This window comes from Penaeus monodon, chromosome 22 (assembly GCF_015228065.2).
Source record: "Penaeus monodon isolate SGIC_2016 chromosome 22, NSTDA_Pmon_1, whole genome shotgun sequence".
In the NCBI taxonomy this organism is placed as follows: Eukaryota; Metazoa; Arthropoda; class Malacostraca; order Decapoda; family Penaeidae; genus Penaeus; species Penaeus monodon.
Genome location: NC_051407.1, coordinates 8,749,030 through 8,749,388, shown reverse-complemented (window position 1 = coordinate 8,749,388; position 359 = coordinate 8,749,030).

Below are 359 nucleotides of genomic sequence, written 5' to 3'. Positions count from 1 at the left end.
TACTGTGGTGGGATAGGGGTAAGAATGCTTTTGGAAATATGGCTCTTTATTGGTGTGGCCCATTTTAGGGGGGGGGGGGGTTGCTAAGCTATTGCTGTAGTGTCAGGATCATTCGGCCAAACTCGTATTCTACAATTACTGTCTCTTGTCACACGATATAATTTTGTATTAAATCTAGCATATAAATTACCTGATATCTGTGTGGATATATTAAATTGTCTCTTTAGTAAGTCTCTCTACCATATAATTTTCATGAATGTTTACATAAAATATTCCATATAAACTCGTCCCTTTCTCAGAGGCACACTGATTTTCATTTTATTTGTTCCTATTGATTTAATATCTCAGATTGAACTGGA